This window comes from Anabrus simplex, chromosome 3, assembly GCF_040414725.1.
Source record: "Anabrus simplex isolate iqAnaSimp1 chromosome 3, ASM4041472v1, whole genome shotgun sequence".
Taxonomy (NCBI): Eukaryota; Metazoa; Arthropoda; class Insecta; order Orthoptera; family Tettigoniidae; genus Anabrus; species Anabrus simplex.
The window spans coordinates 427,915,311-427,939,376 of NC_090267.1; the positions used below are offsets into that span (position 1 = coordinate 427,915,311).

Here is a 24,066-nt window from a genome sequence, read left to right on the forward strand (position 1 = left end):
ATGGAGACCCAGGAATTTGCAGGTGTCACCACTGGTAAGAAACTGTTTCGCAAGCGGAGCTCTGGTTCAGGATGCACAGGCCGACGTCGACAGAAGTGTACAACTGAGGTTTTCGCTGCTGAAAATCGAAAACCATGTTGCAGGGCCCATCTGTCGACTCGGTTAATAGCTTGCTGTAGCTGTCTCTCTGCAAACGCCACCCTTCCGGAGCTGTAATGTAGAGCGATGGAACGACTGCGGGCCCAGCAGCGGCAACTATGCCGTTGATGGCGATTGCGAACAGCGTGACACTCGGTACCGATCCCTGAGGTACTCCATTTTCCTGAACGTAATATTGAGAAAATGCATTCCCTACTCGGACTCGAAAGAGACGGAGGGACATGAAGTTCTCAATAAACGTTGGCAAATTTCCCCGAAATCCTCACTGGTGTAGAGTGGAGAGAATCCCATATCGCCAGGTAGTATCGTAAGCTTTTTCCAGGTCAAAAAACACGGCGACTAGGTGTTCCTTCCGGAGAAAGGCCTCCTGAATGGCGCTCTCCAGTCTGACCAGATGATCAGTGGCAGACCGATGAGAGCGAAAACCACACTGGTAGTTAGACAAGAGGCCCTCCCTTTCCATGGCCCAAACAAGACGCCGGTTAACCATCCTTTCAAATAGCTTACAGAGGCCATTTGTAAGGCATATTGGCCTATAACTATCCAGAAGTTTTGGATCTTTACCTGGCTTGGGAATTGGTATTACAATTCCCTCACGCCATTGAGATGGAAACACTCCCTCACTCAATATTCTGTTGAATAGGGTGAGGATATCCTTGAGACATCTGTCACTCAAATGCTTAAGCATTTGATTATGGATTTTGTCCGGTCCAGGAGCCGTATCTCTGCATAGCGCCAAGTGCACTTCGCAACTCCCACTCCGTGAAGGCCACGTTGTAGGGATGCGAAGCACTAGAGGCAAAAGAGAGATGGTGGGCCTCTGCTTCGCGCTTAATTGGAAGAAATGCAGGGTCGTATCTCCTAGAGCTGGACGTATCTGCGAAATGTGACGCGATGTGGTCTGCAATTACTGAAGGAATCGTAACTATATCTCCATTAATGGAGATTCCGGGTACTGAGGGCACATTCTGTACTCCGACAATACGGCGGAGTTTTGTCCACACTTGTGATGACGGAGTATGTGCCGTGATGGATGACACATACTTTTCCCACGTAGCTTTCTTACTTTCTCGAATCAAAAAACGGGCCTTCGCGTGCAGACGCTTAAATGCGATATGATTGGCCATCGTAGGATTCCGACGATAATGCTTAAAAGCCCGTCGGCGATCACGTATGGCTGCTGCAATTTCGTCCGTCCACCATGGGACCTGTTTCCAGCGACGAATACCGGACGAAGAAGGAATTGCTTCCTCTGCAGCAGCCAAAATTCCAGTAGTAATGGAAGAGACGTGGTCGTCAACAGACTCCAGCATATCATCAGCCATCACTGCGCGTTTTGTAAATTCTGGCCAATTTGCCCGCCGAAGTAACCAGCGCTTAGGTACTTCGGACTGTCTTTGATTCAAGAGAGACAGAATTATCGGGAAGTGGTCACTATCACAGAGGTCGTCGTGAACTTGCCACCGTAGCAGGGGAACTAGCGCACGGCTACACAAAGTGACATCCAGGTGTGAGAATGTGCCATGCGCGCTACTGAAATGTGTCAGTTCCCCTGTATTGAGCACACAAAGATCAAATAGGTTGATCATTCGCTCGAGCTACCTCCCCCTAGAAAAGGAAGACGGAGAACCCCATAGTGTGTTACGTGGGTTCACATACCCCAGCATGAGGAAAGGAGGAGGCAACTGAGGGATCAAATCTTGTAGTGCATGCATATCAAGGTTATAATCCGGTGGAAAGTACACGTCGCAAACCATTGTCATTACTGGCAACGGAGTGCGAACTGCAACTGCATCTAGCTGAGTACGGAGCGGTACTTCTTCGCTGAAGATGTCGGAGCGAACTAGGGTACAAACGCCCCCAGTTGCCGCGCCATCCACAGCTACTCTGTCTTTGGAATAAAGACGATATCCTCTCATAGTCGTGTCGTGTCCAGGTCTCAAACGAGATTCCTGTAGACAGACTATGGAGGCCGCATAGACGGATATCAGTTGACGTAACTCAGCTAGGTGACAGTGGTAACTACTGCAGTTCCACTGCAATAGTGCCATTGTGTGGATTGGTAGTGTTGCGAAATTAGGACAACTGCTTGCCCTTCTTTTTGTCAACTAAATGCCATTTTCCGCCGTTGTTGTCGGTATTGTCGTCACCATCCACGACAATGAGTGGTTCAGTCTCCATTGTCTCCTCAGAAGAAGGAGGCGCAGTGACTGGACCCTCCGCGGACGGTGATCTCATTGGTCTGGAACAGTGGGCCTTCTTCGTGGGAGAACTAGGTTCTCCAGAAAGTGATCAAACAAGAGGGCGTCGGGGCCTCTCGCTCTTGCCCACCGTTTCTCTCTTTTTGGGAGGAGAGCCGGCAGATGGCTTGCCGGATTTCTTCAGTGATCCTGTGGACCCCGACTGAGTTGGAGAAGGCTTCTTCTCCAATTTTTTGAGGGAGCTCCGTGGCTTCACCTTCTCCTCCTTTATGATCTGGGCATTGGAAGGAGGGCTGGACTTTCCAGCCCTATTTGGGGAAGTCTTTCCCCCCGCCCTGTTGGGGGAGGACTTCCCAGCCGAACGTTCCTGGGAAGGGCCCTTCCCAGGCAACATCGACAGTAACGCTCTTTACGGTGCTTCACATGCTGAATCTCCAGTTTCTTTAGTTACTGAATTTTGTTGCTGGCTTTGACTTTTCAATGCATTTTCAGTACCGGTGTTCTGTACAAAACTCTGTGGAGTGATCCGTACGTTTGCGACCTTTTCCGCGAATGAGATGGAGAACTCCGGAGCAGCAATGGATTTGAACTTCCTCCGGGCGTTTGGATAAGATAGCTTATCCAGCGTTTTTATCTCCTCGATCTTCTTCTCCTGCTCGAATGTGGGGCACTCCTTGGAGATTGGAGCATGCGTACCCGGGCAGTTGACGCACACAGGTGGTGGTGTGCATTCAACCCCAGCATGCTCGCACTTCCCACACATTTTGCAGGTCGTCGAACCTGTACATCGCAATGAGGTGTGGCCAAACTTTTGACAGTTATAACACCTCATTGGTGCCGGAATGTACGGACGAACAGTCAGGCGATACATTGCTACCTTTATTCGTTCAGGTATGGTCTCAGCGTCGAAGGTAAGGATGAAAGCACCCGTATCGAGTAGCTTATCACCCACACGCCTCTTCAACCTCTTCACGTCGGTTACACCCCGACGTGCTAGGTACCGGATCATTGTATCATCGGAAGACTTAACTAAATACCTGTGGAATATAACTCCCTTGCAGGAGTTAAGGGTTTGGTGCTTCTCGATTTTCACCTCTACCTTACCGAATAACTTGGCTTTAAGTAGCCGTCTGGACTGTTCAGCCGTAGATGTCTTGATAAGTACGGATCCATCTCGGAGCTTGCGCATCTCGTCGACTTCACCAGCAACAATTTCTTCAATTGAATTACTTATCATAAAAGGACATTCGTCAAGGAAACTTTTACCATCGACCCTGGAAGCAACCAGGAATCGAGGAAGACGTTCGTCACTCATGTAGTCTACAGGAACTGGAGTATACCGCTTACGTTTTTTACCAATATTTGACGCTGTTTTTTGAAGGGTGCCACCCTTTGTAAAAGAAGGAAGAGAAAGAGGTTCTGTCTTTTGTCCCACGAGTACTCACGGAAATATGAGGTCGACCTCCGGCAGAGCCAAGGAGATTTACCGGAGGCAAGGCTATATACTCCAGAGGGCGCCCGGTATCTGGAGGGGGTCGCTTGGAACTACTCTCCCAGTAGCCATGCATCACCTCGCCATGACCCGAAACTTGTGATTGGGGGAGGATAAAACCTCCGTACTAACCTAATTATTTTGTTAATTTAATTTTTTAATTTTTTTTAAAAAAATTTTAATTTTATTTTTTTATTTTTCTGTAATGTCTAACCTAATGTACCCGAGGCAGAGAGAGTGGCCAGACAGGAAGAGGAATGAAATTAAAGATGGTGACAATAGAAGGGTAGAAACAGTGATGAAGAATAAAGAGCACAGACACCTCTCAAGCAACTCGGGGGACACCTCGTTAGTCTGGCCCTACACCGAGGCCTATCCAGCATGGGTAACCCTGAGCTGGCACAGCCCTCGGGATCAACAAGCACACAAGCCCCCACACCGACTTCAAGGTCATGGTGTCCCTAAAGGGGGGATGAAGTTGACAAGTTTTATGAAGCATTGAGTGCATAAGTCAGGGCCAAGAACAAGGATAGGAAATTGCTAATGGGCAATTTCAATGCGAGAGTTGGAAATAGAACTGAAGGATACAAAGGTTATGCCGAAAGTTTTTAGCAGCGCGTAAACCGTAATTCTGCAGACAATGGGATTATTTTCATTTGAAAGAGCGATGTTTTTCAACCTTGGAACATGCGCACGCAACCCCACCTAGCGTTACTTCCTCCACAGCAAGGGAAGAAAGCACAATTAGTGCCAAGTCAGCCACGGTGCAAGATGGAACTGTCGCGCCGAGATTTTCGAGCAATTATTTTTTATGATTATAAAAAGAAATTAAGTGCCGAAGAATGCCATTTTTCTTTGCTGCGTGTTTTTGGTGAGGCTGCCCCTTCTAGAGCCACAGTTGGGAACTGCTTTCGCGTGTTTTCAAGGGATCGGCAGTCAATTGAAGATGAACCTCGTCCCGGTTGCCCAGCAACAGCTGTGACTCAAGAAAATATTGATGCTGTGAGGGAAATGATCAAAGCAGACCCAAATCTTACATTTTGTGACATTGAAAGGACCTTAACTATCGGGTCAAGAGCAGCACAGGCCATCGTTCACGATTATTTAGGCCTTACCAAGAGATGTGCCCATTGGGTGCCACATTCCGTGACAGAAAGCCAAAAGGAGGAGAGAGTGGACTGGTGACATTTCATGCTAGAAAAATTCAATGGAGGGCAGTCCGAAGACACATACGATAATGTCACAGGAGATGAAACATGGGTCTACCAATATGACCCTGAAACGAAGAGACAGTCTTCTGCGTGGTGCTTTCCAAGTGAGGAACCACCCACAAAAGTTCAACGAAGTCAGAGCTCCGGAAAGAAGATGGTGGCAACATTTCTTTACGAAAATGGGGCATCTCACCTATGTGACCTTCGACACACGTCGAACAGTTCATCCTGAATGGTATGTGAATGACTGTCTTCCCAAAGTCCTCGCCACTTGGAGGTCACAGTATCCAAAGTCCAAGAGTGGGCACCTTCTGCTGCATCACGACAATGCATCTGCACACAGGGCTGCCAGAACAATGGACTTTTTGGAAAGGGAAAAAGTGTGAGTGTTACCTCTTCCCGCCTATTCACCTGACATGGCCCCATGTGACTTCTTTCTGTTCCCTAAGACCAAGGATAACATACGTGGGCAGCGGTTTTCGTCAGATGAAGAGGCCATTGCAGCGTACGAGAGTGCACTAAGTGACATCCCGAAACAAGCTTGAACTGGAACATTTTCTAAGTGGTTTCAGAGAATGGGAAAATGTATATGTGCTAATGGAGACTATTTTGAAAAGTTGTAACTATTTTTACACAAACAAAATTCTTTTCTCACACTCTGCTAAAAACTTTTGGCATAGCCCTCGTACGAAGGAGTGATTAATAAATGTAGGGAAGATACGGAAGCTAACAGGAATGGGAAGCATTTGCTGGGCTAGATATGGGTTAAACAGTTACCTATACATTCAAGTATAAGGCTATTTACTGCTACACAAACGAGGGCAGGGGAACCAGATCCATAATAGAAAATATCTTAACCGACTTCAAAATCAGGAAATCTGTTAGGAATGTATGGGTTTTCCAGAGATATTTCGATGATACAAACCACTAACTGATATGTTGATCTGTAGTAAGCTATGTATCTATAGGCCTAGGTTAGAGAAAATGAAATTTGTCTGCAAACGAATAAAGGTAGAAAATATCCAGGACAAGGAAATTACAGAAAAGTACATGGATATGATTAGTGAGAAGTTCTGGACAGTGGACAGTAACCTGATTCGGGATATAGAAAGGAGTTGACATATGGAGAAGCTGTAGTAGAAACAGCATGGGAATGGCTAGGAACAACTTTGTGCAAAGATGGTAAAAGCGAACATCATGGTGGAATGAAGTGAGAGCAGCTTGTAAACGCAAAAGGCTAGAAACAAGGGCTGATGATGACAGGAAATTGTACGTAGATGAAAGAAAAAGAGCAAAACAAATAGATGAATCGAAAAAGAAGTCGTGGGAAGATTTTGGTAATAACCTGGATAGGTTAGTTCAAGCAGCAGGGAAAACTTTTCTGGACAGTAGTAAACAATCTTAGGAAAGGAGGGAAAAAGGAAATGAACAGTGTTTTGGGTAATTCAGGTGACATCATAGATCCCAGGGAACAATGTTTTGGGTTAATTTAGGTGACCTCATAATAGATCCAAGGTAACACTGGATAGGTGGAGAGAACATTTTGAAATTCTTCACAACGTAAAAGGAAATCTTCATGGTGGTGGAGTGAACAAGCGAGCTCACAGGGAGGAAGAAAATTATGTTGGTGAAATTACGCTTCAGGAAGTTGAAAAGGTGGAAACTAAAATCTGTTGTCATAAAGCAGCAAGAATAGATGAAATTAGACCTGAATTGGTGAAGCATAGTGGGAAGGCAGGGATGAAATGGCTTCATAGAGTAATAAGATTAGCATGGAGTGTTGGCAACGTACCTTCAGATATGACAAGAGTAGTAATTGCATCTATCTATAAGCGAGGGAACAGGAAGAATTGCAACAACTATCGAGGTATCTCACTGATTAGTATACCAGGCAAAGAAAACACTGGCATCGTGGAAGGGAGGGTGAGATCAGTGGTAGAGAAGAAGTTGGATGAATACCAGTGGGGTTTCAGACCACAAAGGGGCTGTCAAGATCAGATTTTCAGTATGCGCCAGGTAACTGAACAATGTTACGAGAGGAATAGATAGTTATGTTTATGATTCGTAGGTTTACAGAAAGCATATGACAGGGTACCGAGGGAAAAAAAAGTTCTCCATACTGGTGGACTATGGTAGATGATAAAATCAATCAAAGGCATTTATGTTGACAATTAGGCTGCAGTGAGAATTTTTGGTAGAATGAGCTTTTGGTTTAGGGTACTTACAGGAGTTAGACAAGGCTGTAATCTTTCACCCTTGCTGTTCGTAGTTTACACGGATCATCTGCTGAAAGGTAGTGGCAGGGGAGGCATTCAGGTACGTAGAAATGTACTAAGCAGTCTGGCCAATGTTTACGACTTGGTCTTAATGGCAGACTGTGCCGAAAGCCAAGAGTCTAATATCTTGGAACTTGAAAATAGGTGCAATGAGTATGGTATGAAAATTAGCCTCTCGAGGAGTATTTGATGTCAGTAGGTAAGAAATCCAAGAGAACTGAATATCACATTGGTGATACAAACCTGGAACAGGTAGATAATTTCAAGTATTTAAGAAGTGTGTTCTCCCAGGATGGTAATATAGCCAGATTGAATCAAGGTGCAGTAAAGCTAATACAGTGAGCTCGCAGTTGCAATCAACACTATTCTGTAAGAAGGAAGTCAGCTCTCACACGAAACAAATTTTACATCGGTCTGTTTTCAAACCAACTTTGCTTTACTGGAGCGCAACCTGGGTGGAGTGAGGGTGGTGCTGAATTTTTGTTTTAAGAGGAAGTACGAGGTAATCCTCTCTGAACAAATTAGTGGAAATTAAATTTAAAATTTAAAAAATTATTTATTGAACAAAGGAATTTAGAAACAGTGCAAAATAAAACACCTCAGGTTATTTTATTCATAAGTTAGAAGTAACAGACAAGAAAGAAGCGAGGATGATTGCTGGTACAAACAGGTGGGAACAATGGCAGAAGGGCACTCGGAATGAGGAGAATAAGGTTAAGTCAGGAATGAACTCGAGGGGTGAAGCTGTACACATAAACCGGCTTCGGTGTTGGAGTCAAGTGAGGCGAATGGAGGAGGATTGGTTACCTAAGAGAATAATGGACTCTTATGGAGGGTAAAAGAAGCAGAGGGAGATCAAGACGATAATGGTTAGACTCAGTTTCTAATGATTTAAAGATAAGAGGTATAGATTTAATGAGGCCACAGCACTAGTTGGAAATACAGGATTGTGGCGACGTTTAGTTAATTCACAGAGGATTGCAGACTGAACGTTGAAAGGCATAATCAGCGGATTGTACAGTCATAGCTGCCTGAGTATAAGGATGGCCATGACCCAGTCTGAGATGGCCACTACCATTCCGTAGCAACTGGTATCCGGACTCTCAGGACCACTTACCAGGCCACTCAGCAGTTGGCCCATGGTTCACAAACTAGGACATGACTAGAGTAACTCACACCATGAATCATGAAATATTTTAATTAATACAAAATAACCCTTTATGAAACTTATTTTAATATTTTTACAAATTATAAGCCAATTATTACAGCAATGTTATATTTGCAAAGTAAGCTGCAAGAGGCCATCGTTTTTAAAGAACACATCATCATCATAATAATCACAGACACATTATTCTATACTATAACCATAGTCCTAACGAAAACCAGTATAATAGTAATGTTAATGGCTTCACGCCCCAATAACTACTTTTACAGTTTTCAGACGCCGACGTGCGGGAATTTAGTCCCAGAGAAGTTCTTTTACTTGGCAATAAATCTACCAACACAAGACTAAGCATCCTGAAATACCACCGGACTGAGCCAGGATCGAACCTGCCAATTTGGGGTCAGAAGGCCAGCACCTCATCCATCTGAGCCCCTCAGCCTGGAATAGCCAGTATAATAATAATAATAATAATAATAATAATAATAATAATAATAATAATAATAATAATTGTACCGGGTGGTACACCTCCACGCCGCTAATTTAAATGCGCGCCAGTTAAAACTCCTCTGCTGGAGGAAGTCTGAACTTTATTGACGGTATTAATTTTCTACCTTCTCAGAAGATGTCACTACCTGTAAATTTTGGAGTTTTAGAACTGTGTCACTTTTGATGTGTTTTTGTTTCGCTTGAAGTAAGAAGTGTGAACTTTCTCTTCTAGAGGACACTACTGAAGATCTACAATAGTGCAACCTAGTGCGGAGTCAAAGAACTATTTTTTTTTGGAGAAAATTTAATTTCAAGAGTTTGTTCTTTGTTAAATTTCTTTCTGTCATTGTTTAAGTTGGCAATATTTACCCCTTTCTTCCCCTTGTTATGAATGTATCCAATCCCGAATTTCTTCTATTAATTTCTGACCAATCGGGTGTATCTTCCCCCAACTTGAATCTGTTGCGGGGTCCTACCCAATAAAGAGTTTGTGGGAGGGTGTTTTCTTTCCCCTAATGCCTAGAACCTTCCGCGAGAGGATATAAACTGCTGATTTTCGGGTCTCCGGGCCACTTCTGTTCCATCTTTCAGTGCGTAAGGTACACAGCAGGGGGCGGGAAGCGCCTCTTTCTTCTCCAGCCGTTCAACACAAGGTAATGGCCAATTAATAACTTCTTTCGTTGCTAGATCAGCAGTTTAACTCTCGGGGCGGGTTCTAGGCCTTCCACCATGTAACTTTCCTTTAAAATGTAAAAACTACTAGTATCTATTCTATCTTTCAAACGACATATCGGGATAGAGAGTGCTTAACCCTCTCGAGCTCCCACTCACATCGTCTTGAGGTGAACGTATTTTTCTCAACCAATTCTTCCGTAATGTAATGTAAATTGTTATTAAGTCACCTCTGTAGTATGGGATTAGCCCTTGTATTAACGGCCTAGTGCCAAGTAGGTCTTAAGCAAAGTGTATTAGGAGTGCAAGTTCGCCTCCTCTCAAATTGTATTTTAGAGGTCATGTATTAACCTTCTTGTAATTTAACAGACCTCAGTAGGTTGGGTATTTTACCCCTGTGTATACGTCCTTGGAGGACAGCTTAAAAGTGGAGTTCGGGGTGGCCTATGATAGGCTTGTATTTTAAGGGGAAGTTGCCCTTTATTGAAAATTGTGTCTCTGCCTCAAGGAGGCTTTTGGGTGTAATTGGAAGCAAATGTTTCTGGCATGTTTGGGGGTTTTCGGCCCCTTTGTTGTATGGTGTTCATTGTAAGGTTGGGCTCTTTGCTCAAGAATTATGTTTCTGACTTTTGAAGCCCCAAATGGGGTACCTATGTAAATGTATTTTTCAATCGTGTTTCGGCTACTAAGTACCTGTTCTATTTGTTGTTACCTAATTTTGCAAAGAAAATATAACCTTGTTAAATTTTAAAATTAATTTCACTTTAGTAGCTTGAGACCTATTCACCACCCAGCACCTTCTTTCATGCATAACTACCACCAAAACACGGTAACAAGTGGTAGCAGAGCGTGGTTGAATGGGTCTCAATTTAGCCCCTTTTGACGGCTAGACATTGTTTTGATCCGAACTCTAACCATTTTCTCAGTTGCTGGAATTTTTTTTTGACTTTTCAAAATTGTTCGGTCATCATGCCCGGCCCTCGCGATGTTCTCCTTCTTAACTACTTGCGCAAGGAGGAGTTGATCTATGAATTAACTATCAGAAATGTGCAATCTGGAGGCACGGTTGCAGTAGACACTAACAAGCTTAGAGAGTCCCTTGATTTGCCCATTTCCATCCCCAATTTGGGAGAGAAAGAAATTGACGATTCTCTTTCCACGATCACGGAGAATGTTACTGGGCTAGCTTCTGTAGTTAGTTTTTTTTATGAAAATGATCCGTCTCCGAATCAAATTAAGCGTGTGCAAGGCAGGCTATATCATTTTTCGAATAGGGTTAACGATCTGTTGTCTCTAAAACTGAATGACGTTCAGAGGAAGGAAGCTAGTACGCTCCTGGAAAATATTTCCGAATTATCTAGTAAGGTCACTCAATTGTTAACTGGGGAAGTTCCTCCCAAATCAGATCAACCCACCATAGTGAATACTGGTAGTGAGGAAGCGCCTCCCAAGGGAGAAGTTAATAGGGTAACCGTTGCTGCTCAAACTATCCCTCCCCCATTGGACAACGAATCTGAACGTCGCGCATCATTGAGTAACATCCGTTCTGAATTAACTTCTTTGCCATTGAAGCCTTTACCTACTATGTCACCCGGGTTTAGCAGCTTGCCTCATCCATTGGCAATGTTGCTCAGAGGTATTTCTAAGTTTTCCGTTAATACCACCAGTGATGTAATTTCATTTTTAAGATTTCTAGTTGAATTTCAGGATCATGCCCTTGTGTTTTCTCTGTCTCCATGTCAAATTTTGCAAATTATCTATCCGTATGCTATAGGTATTCTCTCAGACAAAATAGTTAGAGCCATTGCCGAGCAATCATCTATTGAGGATTTCCATGCCCATTTGCTAGCTAACTTCATCCCGGCTAGGGCCAGGTCCTCCCTTATTCAGAAGTACTATTATCGTGTACAGCGCTTGGATGAAAACTTGGCTGATTTCATACAGGACATTAAGTTTTATACTAGGGTGTTTGCCCTTCATTTTCCTGAAGATCAGATTGTACAGGCTATTGTAGAGGGAATTTCACCTCCCTATAGGTCATATTTGTGTTTCGCGGCGTGCCCGCAAACCTTCTCTGAACTTGAAGCATTGGCCGTCTCAGCGGAAGGAGTTAGATACGCCGATTCTTTGCGTGTCGCGAAAGAACCCCCGCCTTCCTTTAGTAACACTCGGCCTCCACCTCGCCGACCAGTCAATCCCCGTAAATGTTATGCTTGCGGGTCGCATGACCATCTGCGCAACAAGTGTCCGCTGATCAAGTCAAGTGGGACAAGGAATGGAGCCGGGTCATCACAAGGCTGTTTTAAATGTGGGGCTTTCTCACATATTGCCAAGAATTGTCCCAACTCAAATAGCACCCCCTCCTGCTCAACTTCTGGTGCAAATTCCACCTATGCCAATAATAAAAAGTGACTAGTGGCTTCGGCTGAGTCGACTAATCCATCTTCCCGAGACTCAGCCCCTAGTAAACAGGTTGTAAATGCAGAGAACGATCAGCCTTCAAATTCATCTTTTGAATGCCCTAAAGAATGTCTTAGGATTGCGGCGGATACCCCCGCACCTGTTCCTTTTCTTAAGATTGAGTTAAATAACGAGCCTATAACAGCTCTCTTAGATTCAGGCAGTGTTTGTTCGATTATTTCGGCTGAATGGTATTCTAAATTGAAATCGGTTTGTAAACTTCCTGACTATGTCTCTTCTCCTGTTCAATACGTTTCGGCTAATTCATCTCCATTAGAAATTCTAGGTTCCTTACTGGTCAAGATTCGTATTTTTAAGTTTACATGGAAAATTAAATTGTTTGTGGCCAAGCAATTGTCTTGCCCCATTATATTGGGAGCTGACTTTATTTCTCACACTGGTCTTGTGCTCGATCTCCAGTCTAGGTCGTGTACATTCAAATTTGCTTCTAGTTGTAAAATACCACTATTAAAGTGTAATTCTGTGTCATGTTCTTCTATTTCGCCTACCCAGGATGAGATGTTGTTAGACCTTAGACATCTACCTGAGGAGCAGGCTGATAGTATTCGCAAACTGTGTCAGTCGTTTCCCGAGGTGTTCTCTGATACTCTTGGTGTTACTGACCTTATTGAATACAAAATTGAGGTCACGGATTCGATTCCTGTCCGTTTTCCACCTTATAGGCTATCTCCACCTAAAATGAAGGCTCTGAAAGAAATTATCGATCAGATGTTGAAGGATGGTATTATTAGGCCCTCTAAGTCGGCGTATTCATCGCCTATTTTTCTAGTCCCGAAACCCCAAGGAGGCTTCAGGCCTGTCATTGATTACAGGGCTCTCAATCGGAAGGTGGTGTTGCAATCTGTGCCCCTTCCTGACCTTCATTCTTGTTTTTCATGGTTTCGTAAGGCCAAGTTCTTCACCATCTTGGACTTAAATCAGGCCTATAATCAAATTCCCCTTGCCGAAGAGTCTAAACACCTTACAGCGTTTGCCACGGACTGGAATTTATATGAATACAACCGCGTGCCTTTCGGGCTCCCTACGGGAGCAGCTGTGCTCACTAGGCTACTAGATAGGGTCTTCTCCGACATCAAATTCGAGTACTTATATCACTATTTAGATGATGTCGTCGTATTTTCAGAGACTTTTGAAGAACATCTAGATCATCTGCGAGAAGTTCTCGATCGCCTTCGTAAGGCTGGGTTAACTGTTAAGTTGTCCAAGGTTGCCTTTGCTAAGCCCTCTATGTCATTCCTAGGGCATATTGTGTCACCCGATGGTGTAGCAGTCGATCATTCTAGAACACAGGCCATCCGTGATTTTAAACCTCCCAAGGACATTAAAGGTATCGCCAGGTTCATTGGTATGGTGAATTTCTTCAGAAAGTTCATTCCTAACTTTGCTAATAGAGCGGCGCCCTTAAACCTTCTTCGTAGGAAAGGCATCAAATTCGAGTGGGGACCTTCTCAACAAGCCGCTTTTGAAGATCTGAAATTAGCTCTCTGTAATGCCCCTGTCCTTGCTATGCCTGATTTCTCAAAGAAATTCATCGTCCAAACGGACGCGTCATCGTCAGCTGTAGCTGCAGTCCTTCTTCAAGAGACTGAACTAGGGAGGCGACCCATCGCCTATGCACCTAGGACTCTATCGGCTCAAGAAGCCAAGTATTCCATCTATGAGCTCGAAGGGTTGGCAGTCTTATTTGCCTTAGAAAAGTTCCGTCTCTATCTGGAACATGTCAAATTCGACCTGGAGACAGATAATCAAGCCTTAAGCTGGGTCTTAGGTAGGCCGCGTCGTACTGGTCGTATAGCCCGCTGGGCTATTCGTATTTCCGCCTTCCAGTTTGATGTTAGACATATCAGAGGTACCGAAAATGTTGTTGCTGATGGACTCAGCCGTATGTTTCATAACGACGTCGAGACCCACGAACCGGTCGACAGTTCATCACCTTCCGCTGGCTCCGATAATGGAAACCCTTTCTTCTGGGGAACATGCTGTCCCTTATGTTCTGAGGAATGGTGTTCTATGTTGCCCTTCGAGGCATGATAAGTTGATGAAAGTTGTTGTTCCAGCGGTTCTTGTACCTATGATCTTCAAGTATTATCATGAGACCCCATTAGGAGGGCATCTTGGAATCTTTAAAACCCGTGAAAAGATTCGTGAAATGTTCATCTGGAAAGGTATGGACGGCGAAATTCGTGAACTTGTAAAAGCTTGTAAATCTTGTTTGCTCAGTAAACCGACCATGTCCACCAAGGTAGGCCTCTTGTCTTCTCAGCAAGCGTCGCGCCCCATGGAACGCCTGTATATTGATTATGTAGGACCCTTCCCCCAGTCAAAGGGGAATGCCAACAAGTTCATCTTTGTATGCGTAGATGGTTTTACAAGATTTTCGTGGTTATTTCCGACTAAGCTGGCTACCGCTCAGTCTACAATTACTTGCTTAAATTCTATTTTTGCTTCTTTTGGTCCGTGCCAATATATTGTAGCTGATAATGCTAAGGCTTTTACATCTAATCTTTTTCGTAAATTCTGTTTTGACTTGTCCATCTCTCATGTAACTACTTCTGCTTATTACCCTCAACCATCTCTGGCTGAACGGGTTAACCGTAATCTCAGGTCCGCACTTATTGCCTATCATCATGAAGACCATTCTAGGTGGGACACGTCCCTGCATTGGTTAGCTTTTGCTTTGAATTCGGCGGTTCATGAATCTCACAAGTTTACTCCAGCTTCTTTGATGTTTAAGTTCGTTCCCAACACGCCGCTCTCTAACCTCTGGTCTCTGAATGACATTCTGCCCGAGACAATAGATCCGGACAACATTAAAGATCTTTGGAAGAAGGCTAAAGCTAATCTTAAAGTATCTCATGAAAAGGTTAGGGAAAGGTATGATCGTGGACGGAGACCCACCCCTTTAAAGGTAGGTGACCAAGTAATGGTCAAAAATTTTGTTCCCGCGGGCAAGCTTGCCCCCAGATTCAATGGGCCATGTGTTATTCTCGATTTCCTCACCCCGGTTACGTTGTTATTAAGCAATCCAGCCACCGAGAGGATATTTAGGGTTCACCTGTCCCAGGTGAAACCGGTGTAATTTCTGTGTTAACTTGCTTCATATTATTTTGAAAGGATATGAAGGTTATATTTTTTTTTGAGTTTCGCTTTTAAGGCATTCTGCCCCTTCTGTAATATTTTGGTTTTAGATGTAAGCCTTTTGTAAAACCTGCCCCGATCCGTTAAACTGCCATCCTGTCCTTGCCACGGCCATTACCACGCTCCCGTCTCCTGCTCCACCTTACACAGTGGCTTAACTTATGCCATGGATATTTGCACGCCGCTGGCCCCTCAACCTCTCCACAAGCCTGTACCCTCAAAGAAGATGATAGTCCAACACAATTCTGCCGCCTAGCTTTAATGTTTCAGTGCCCCCGCAGCCGCGCGGCACTGTCCCGCGGCTGGGTTCGAGGACGGGCCCCCTCGGCCCCAGCGAGGACGACATGTGCACGGCGAGCCGGAGCTCTCCTCCCGGCCTAGGCTGATGTGCGGCGCACGACCTGCTACTTGCCCGCAGCCTGTATATGTTCACCGCGGGCGCGGCGTGCTTCAACACCTCTGCTCCCCTCATAGTGCGGGCGAGCGGTATCTCAGGGTACTTGAGGGGTCCGAGCGGTTCCCTTTGGACGCAAGCTGCAACGGCCGGTCTGGCCATCCAACCTAGCCTACATCAACTACATGGACAGTCACTATAAGAGATGACTACACTTGGGAATTCAACAACAAATTTGGTGGACATTGCAAAATTTTTCATCACCTTTTAAAAGATTATCTTCAGAAATTCGCCTTCTACAAACATAAATACTTTACGTTACCAATTACAACAAAATTTTGGAACTGAATCAAACCCAATTAAGAAATTTCTCAAATACTTCTGTAATTTATTTTAATATCAACATCAAAACTTGGACCTTATTTTCAAACAAAAGTTTATGTTCTTCTGTGTTACCCCTTGGAGGAATTTTTGGGGGGGGAGGTCTGTACCGGGTGGTACACCTCCACGCCGCTAATTTAAATGCGCGCCAGTTAAAACTCCTCTGCTGGAGGAAGTCTGAACTTTATTGACGGTATTAATTTTCTACCTTCTCAGAAGATGTCACTACCTGTAAATTTTGGAGTTTTAGAACTGTGTCACTTTTGATGTGTTTTTGTTTCGCTTGAAGTAAGAAGTGTGAACTTTCTCTTCTAGAGGACACTACTGAAGATCTACAATAGTGCAACCTAGTGCGGAGTCAAAGAACTATTTTTTTTTGGAGGAAATTTAATTTCAAGAGTTTGTTCTTTGTTAAATTTCTTTCTGTCATTGTTTAAGTTGGCAATATTTACCCCTTTCTTCCCCTTGTTATGAATGTATCCAATCCCGAATTTCTTCTATTAATTTCTGACCAATCGGGTGTATCTTCCCCCAACTTGAATCTGTTGCGGGGTCCTACCCAATAAAGAGTTTGTGGGAGGGTGTTTTCTTTCCCCTAATGCCTAGAACCTTCCGCGAGAGGATATAAACTGCTGATTTTCGGGTCTCCGGGCCACTTCTGTTCCATCTTTCAGTGCGTAAGGTACACAGCAGGCGGCGGGAAGCGCCTCTTTCTTCTCCAGCCGTTCAACACAAGGTAATGGCCAATTAATAACTTCTTTCGTTGCTAGATCAGCAGTTTAACTCTCGGGGCGGGTTCTAGGCCTTCCACCATGTAACTTTCCTTTAAAATGTAAAAACTACTAGTATCTATTCTATCTTTCAAACGACATATCGGGATAGAGAGTGCTTAACCCTCTCGAGCTCCCACTCACATCGTCTTGAGGTGAACGTATTTTTCTCAACCAATTCTTCCGTAATGTAATGTAAATTGTTATTAAGTCACCTCTGTAGTATGGGATTAGCCCTTGTATTAACGGCCTAGTGCCAAGTAGGTCTTAAGCAAAGTGTATTAGGAGTGCAAGTTCGCCTCCTCTCAAATTGTATTTTAGAGGTCATGTATTAACCTTCTTGTAATTTAACAGACCTCAGTAGGTTGGGTATTTTACCCCTGTGTATACGTCCTTGGAGGACAGCTTAAAAGTGGAGTTCGGAGTGGCCTATGATAGGCTTGTATTTTAAGGGGAAGTTGCCCTTTATTGAAAATTGTGTCTCTGCCTCAAGGAGGCTTTTGGGTGTAATTGGAAGCAAATGTTTCTGGCATGTTTGGGGGTTTTCGGCCCCTTTGTTGTATGGTGTTCATTGTAAGGTTGGGCTCTTTGCTCAAGAATTATGTTTCTGACTTTTGAAGCCCCAAATGGGGTACCTATGTAAATGTATTTTTCAATCGTGTTTCGGCTACTAAGTACCTGTTCTATTTGTTGTTACCTAATTTTGCAAAGAAAATATAACCTTGTTAAATTTTAAAATTAATTTCACTTTAGTAGCTTGAGACCTATTCACCACCCAGCACCTTCTTTCATGCATAACTACCACCAAAACACGGTAACAATAATAATAATAATAATAATAATAAAATACCGTATTTCAGCAGAGCAACGTGTGAAATTTGAGTCCTCATCCCGAGGTAGTACAACTCTTTTCAGGCATACCCGTATTAGAAATGCATCTACCCTTTTAACCAAATAACAGCTTTAATGCCACTCTTACATTTCTGGCGGTATCAGGAAGCAAACTGCCTGAGAACAGTGGCTAATAGCGCTAACCTTTACACTACGGGGGTGGACTTGGATCACTGGTACAATAAATACGGAAATATAATATTTAAAAAATTATTGGCAACTTTATAAGTGATCGAGATATTTTCTCCTCATGCACGGTGTTTCATTATGTATATGCAATTTCAAAATCAGGAATTTCAATTGGTCCAACAATGAGCCTCTGCCTTTTTATAGTGGAAAAATCTTATAATCTGACCCACGTGTTAAATTTCTCTTTTACTGCATTTAAGATGTGACGGCAAGACCATTCACAGGGTTGACTAGTTCTGAGTGAACTGACGGAGGGCATTCACGGGAACAACTAATTGCCTCACTAGCAGCATTAACCTACGCTATAATGATATTGTATTTAAAATAGGCCAAAATTATCTTTTTCTGAAGACAGCAATCTTTAATGTGTACATGAACATTATTTTCATTATCGCCACTATTGATACATAAATAATTACATTGCCTGTAACGTGAAATGGTAGTGTATCGAGTGACCCCATATTTTTCTTATCACATTAATAATTACTACTCTGTTGCTATTTCCTGCAAACTGTTTTTCTTGTAAATATGACCACTCCATGCAAGACTGGAAGAATTAGGCCGATAGTTGTCAAAGAAAAGTATAAAACACGATGAAGTCCTGCTGTTATTATATAGCTGGCCATTGCAACACGCGGTGAGCTTACAACAGATATTTGCGTGGTGACACACGTTAACTTACAACATTTGCCACTTGCAGCACAGCGGTGCATTTTCCCCATTAATGCATGGAGCCTATAGCCCAGAGGAGATGAATGAGACAAGTTAATATTGGAGTTTTGCATCAGAAACGATAAGATTGTCTGAAATACGCTCTCCCAATATACCCCAAGGCAGCCCAGATCTCGCCCGGGGACTAGTTCCAAAATCGAACAGACTTTGCACTGGTGCAAAAACACTGGAAGATGTCTATACTAGAATGTAAGACATTTCCTGGAGCTGACTGTGGAAGTGATCATAAGGCGCTGGGTCACAACAATAAGGATCAAACTGAAATCTACAGTGAAGGCTGGACCAAGGAAGCTACAGTTTATAACAGAATCTCTTCAAGAATTTGGTGAAAATATAAGATCCAAATGTAAAAACTTCACAGTGAATGAAGAAACAGCAATTATCACAAACACGGAACAGTATCAGGGAGGTTGTGCCTACATCTTTATCTGCTGTGGATAAGAGACCACCAAGCACAAAATATCTCCGAATATCATGAGCTACCCTACAATTCACTGAAGGGGCCGATGACCTTCGATGTTAGGCCCCTTAAAACAACAAGCATCATCATCATCATCAACAATTCACTGAAGAGAGAAATGAAGTGAAGAAATCCGGGATTCACATTATCCAGGATGAAGATAGATACAAGAGACTGTGTAAGAAAATTTAGGAAAGCAGTAGAATGGATAGAACAATTTGTTAGCATGGTCTATGTGGAAATAGAGCAACATCAAAACCAGCCCTATTTGGGACCTTCTGAAAACTTTCAGTACACCTCAAGCATAGATGGCAAAAATAGGAACCATTCTGGAGACAAAGAAGAATCAGTTCTGAGGTGGAAACAACACAAAGAAAAGCTGTATACTGCAGATAACATGCTAAAAGATCGAAGTCCAAAATAAGAGTTTGCATTAGAAACCTCCAATCTTATAGAGCAAAACTGAGAATGTTATGAAACATCTAAAGAACTGCGAGTCCCAGAGTGCTGAGGATGAGGAAGATACAGAAGTGCTCCACACATTCTGTAACAGAGTATGGCAGACTGGAGAGTGGCCACAGGATTGGACAAGCTCCTTCCTAATCCCACTGCACAACCAGGGCTCAATCAGAAATTCTTCTAACTACCATATTACATTATTCAACATCATGCCAGTAAAATCATGGTTTATATCATAAATCAGCATCAGCATCTTAAACCAATCAATCAATCAATCACTACTGATCTGCATTTAGGGCAGTCGCCCAGGTGGCAGATTCCCTATCTGTTGTTTTCCTAGCCTTTTCTTAATTGATTGCAAAGAAATTGGAAATTTATTGAACATTTCCCTTGGTCAGTTATTCCAATCCCTAACTCCCCTTCCTATAAATGAATATTTGCCCCAATTTATCCTCTTGAATTCCAACTTTATTTTCATATAGTGATCTTTCCAACTTTTAAAGACACCACTGATCAGCAAGTTTTTGGTGACACTTGCAGGCCACCAGGAGTGAGGTTTTTTTTCTTTCTTGAACATTTGGAATCCTTAATTTTAACTCATTTTGGCTCCAACTTTTCTTTATTAATAAAGCTATATAATGTACATGTATGGTATATAACTCATACCTTCAATTTAATTGAAATCAGTGGCGTAGAAAATATTTTTCTCAAAATGCTGAAAGGAATAGTAAAACTGACAAAAATATAATTCTCTATATGCGATCAAGTTTGTATCCTTTACAACACACTGACTTGACTTTACAACAGTTTCTTTATGTTATGATAATTGACCCAGACAATCTGAGTTTTTCATAGTGTTCAATTTCCGTATTATTTCCAGTATAAACAATAAAATCAGTGATAAACCCAGTTTCACAGTCGCAAAGTACGAACACCTTTAAACCACACCTGTGTCCCTTTGATGGAATGCATTGTTTCCATTTTAGGCAACCTTTCCATGCAACTAGGTTCTCGTCAATACAGATATTTTGGAAAGGATAGAATATAGATCAGAATTACTCTCTGAAATAGTTTATTATAGGCCGAATTTTTTAATGTCTGCCAACTGGGGGTTGTAGATTGTTGTCGGAAACGTGCCGCCGTCTTAGAATGATGCGAGTAATTGTCGAGAGAGGTCACTTTACCAAACATCAGAGTTTCGATCAATTTATTTGTTAACCAAATAGTCCTTCATCGTGTTTTTTCTCCACATGGCCCATCAACAAAACAGTTGCCAGAAAAGCATAACGTCTGCACAATTGTAACTTCGACTTTTCCTTTACGACCATATTTTCCGTAACAAATAAGTAGTACCTGTTCATTTCTGGCACTACCAAGTTCACAATATTACGATCAACTACTACTTAGAAAATCGACACTTCAAGTCTTGAATCACTGTCATTATCATTCAAATGGAGATTATCTCTAACACCTGAATTTGATAGATCAAAATGAACAGAAAGCATAGAAAGAAACTTGCCTACAGAACTCCATTTTCTTCCTTCGGTTTGATCAGCCGACAGCTCGACCTCCTTTGCGACACCTGAGTGCTGCACTTCGTCCTCAATTTCAGTGTTATCATCTTCCGAGGAATTACCAATTTTTCTCCCATTGGACACAACACAATCACTATCATCATCGTAAATATATACAGGTAGACCTCGTTATACGCGATATTTATGTTCCGAGGAATTGTCGCGGATACCAAATTTGTATAAATCAAGAGTTATTTTATATGTCAAATACAGGGTTAGGTTACTGTTTACTCACATATTAAGTTTCAAATAGCAGTGATTCTTAGTATTTTTACAAAAACTGACCATTATCATGTTTCTGAAACGCATTTTAATGCAAACTTTATACATTTAAAAATTTAACACTGACAAACACAATAATAAACTAAACTTTGCATAGAAACTCTTGGCTTTAGCTTGAATAACATGTTTCCATTGCTTCCGAGCAAGATTTGGTCACTCCAGTCAGACTTAGGCTAAGTTAGTAGATGACTGAGCAGGGTTTTTGAATTAATTCCGCATTGTCACGAATCGTTCTCACAGTGGATTCACTAAGTCCCAAAGCACACTAAATATCAACAATATGCTCACCATTCTCATAGCGATCCAAAACTTCTAACTTTGTTTCTAACGAATACGACTTTGGTACACGCTTCTTTCCTTCGACAGGCACACTTTATTTCTTTTTACCCGGCGTTTTAAATACGAAAACTGTCAAGTGCAATTTCACAGCTCTACCGGTCGGAACTGACGATTCACATCTCAACAAACACAACAGAAGATGTGCATGCCCCATTTAACATTGACGCGCAACATAGTGCACGTTACAGAATTTGGCACGCATGTCTGTACCCGCCGTAAGGCATTACAGCTTCTCCGTGCTGTTAACCTTTACACTGCTACGCCCGAGATATCTCCGGCGTGGTAATGCGTCACATCCTTGCTGCGCCCGAGATATCTCGTCGGTAACTTTAGCTAAAGTTCGGAACAGGAAATATATACCTTTGGAGTTTCCTTTGTTTTTCTAACTTGAGAGGCAACAAGCAGCATAATGGGCCATCTGGGAGCCTTTGGTTGTGGTACCATACACAACCAATAACCCTCTATGGACGACCGCGACAAATTTGTAACGTTTCTAATACATTGCTTTATCTATATAGCGAGAAGCATTTTCACTCGGTTTCCGCGCGTAGCAGATTTGTAACACTTCAAAATTACAAGTGTAGGAAGTGGTGCAGCATTGCGACAATTTGTTGAACCATGTGAACAGTTGAATGTCGGGAGTTCTGAATGGCATGGACACGTGTATTTCAGCTGTGGATATTTATTATTACTGATCTTCAAAAGGAAAGTGATGAACTTTAACACAAAATAGTATATGATAGAAGTAATTTTGATGTACATCTGGATGAAAAAAATATTATGGTAGACATTATTCCAATAATTTGTGACCCCTTTTTTAAACGTTACAAATTTGTCAACTTAGGCATTTATAAGAAAATGGTTGTTTTTATAGAAAATGAAGCCCGCAACATTATTATGGAAAGAAGGGGTGTGTGAATGCTCGGGTGGTGGGCGGAGCGGATGGAGGGAGCGATGACAGTTGCCTGACTGCCTCTTCTAGTGATACAGATGATGATTATATGCCAAAGAATAGGGATGCTACATCAAGCAGTTCTGAAGATGGTAAGGTTTCAGCTCTTATCTTTGGTTTTGCACTACAACGTTATTTAGAACTCTTTCTGCATTAGTAGATTTCAAAAGACACTAATCTGTAGACTGTTTCTGTGACTTTCAGAGCCAAGTGATAAAGATGATACCCGTATCCCTGATGAAGACAACACTTCAGCTGCTTCAGCATCATGTGAAGCCACTAGAAGACTAGTTTGGAGAAATGTTAGTAAAGACAACAGTGCTCGTGATATACCAGAGTGGCGAGGTTCAGTCACAGACTCCACTGCAATCAAGGAACCTGTCGAGTATTTCACACACTTCTTCGATAGACATCTTCTCGAACATATAACACAACAGTCGAACTTGTATTCTGTTCAGAAGAATCCAGCCAAAGCTCTCCAACTGACTGTCAGTGAATTGGAACAGCTCTTTATATGTCACTTATTTAGTGTACCACATACTAGATTATATTGGTTTACTTTATTTGGTGTGTCTTGCGTATCGGATGTGATGAGTCGAGACAGGTGGGAAGATATAACGTCCAATCTCCACTGCAATGCCTAATTTTGAAGGTGCTAACAGAGAGAAACTTTTCAAACTTAGGCCACTGATAAACAGTCTGCTGGGAAAATTCAACGAGCTACCTATTGACAGGATGCTTTGTGCTGATGAACAGATGGTGCCTTTCAAAGATATGTCTACCTTGAAGCAATACATGAAAAAAAAAGCCATATAAATGGGGGTACAAAATATATGTCTTATGCGATTCAAAAGGAATTGTGTATAATTTTTAAGTGTACTGTGGCAAAAGTGATCCTTTGCCAGGAATGCAAGATTTAGGGGCTAATGCAAATGGTGTTTTGCGCATTTGTCAGGTCATTTCTAAACAATTGAACAACTTGTTGTACTTTGACAATTGGTTTACGACAATTTCACTCCTTTCGGAGCTTGCACGCGAGAAGATTTATTGTTTGGGGACCGTTAGAGCCAACAAATTGCCAGGATGTATATTGGTGACTGACAAAGATTTGAAAAGAAAAGGGGAGAGGTTCCTATAAAGACCGGGAGGCAGATATTGATGGTCGAAGTGTGCGAATTGTCAAATGGTTTGACAACAGATCCATAGTTCTTGCCTCTACATTTTCTGCTGCAGAACCACTGAGTAAGGTGAAACGAAGGGATAAAAAAGCAAAGGAAAGGGTTGACGTTGACTGTCCATCAATAATTTTTCTCTACAACAAGTTTATGGGAGGAGTGGATCTTTTAGATTCAGTTATTGCAT

General features: G+C 42.5%; 1 protein-coding gene and 1 pseudogene across 2 annotated transcripts in view; one reads left to right on the top strand and one right to left on the bottom strand.

Annotated features, from left to right (window-relative positions):
* LOC136865903 (piggyBac transposable element-derived protein 3-like) lies at positions 1-23,842 on the top strand (annotated as a pseudogene).
* Positions 1-24,066, bottom strand: part of Cpsf6 (cleavage and polyadenylation specificity factor subunit 6) — a 383,523-nt gene that overhangs the window by 298,149 nt on the left and 61,308 nt on the right. The gene's annotated exons all lie outside the window — the stretch shown is intronic.